Genomic DNA, 548 nt, shown 5'->3' on the forward strand with positions numbered 1-548 from the left:
CAACTGCGGCACGTGGGCCCTGACGCCAACAAGTCTGGCGACACTCGACAGCTTCTATCGCCGGCAGCTGCGTCGTCTTCTGGGTATGTTCTACCCGAACACGCTCGCCGACGTCGCGTCTGCACGCGCGGCGACACCGACCCGGTAAGTGAAATCGTTGCCCGCCAGCGCTAACGCCACCCCAAGCACTGACGACTCTCGATAAGGGTGTGACCGTTGGTCGCATACAGTGGTGGGGCACCGGGTGTGAGCCTAGCCCACGACAACATCACTAGGCCGGGACAAGGCGATGTGTATTTGCATGTTTAGTCCTACGGGAGAAGCCCGTTGATGTGAGACTGAGGCTAGGAGGGTGGGCGTATTAGCGCCGTAGAATGCACCTTGAACATCTATAGAACACGAATTTTGAAGAAGGATCGTGCGAAGAGGTGCGTCGAAGGGTCGAAAACGCAGAACAGAAAGGCGCTTGGTGGTTGAACGTCATCCTTGTCGACAACCAACTTCCCCGGTTTCGGTGAGCAGCAATCAGCGTGTGGTAGTCGACGTGG

Source organism: Saprolegnia diclina (assembly GCF_000281045.1).
Source record: "Saprolegnia diclina VS20 unplaced genomic scaffold supercont1.7, whole genome shotgun sequence".
In the NCBI taxonomy this organism is placed as follows: domain Eukaryota; phylum Oomycota; class Saprolegniomycetes; order Saprolegniales; family Saprolegniaceae; genus Saprolegnia; species Saprolegnia diclina.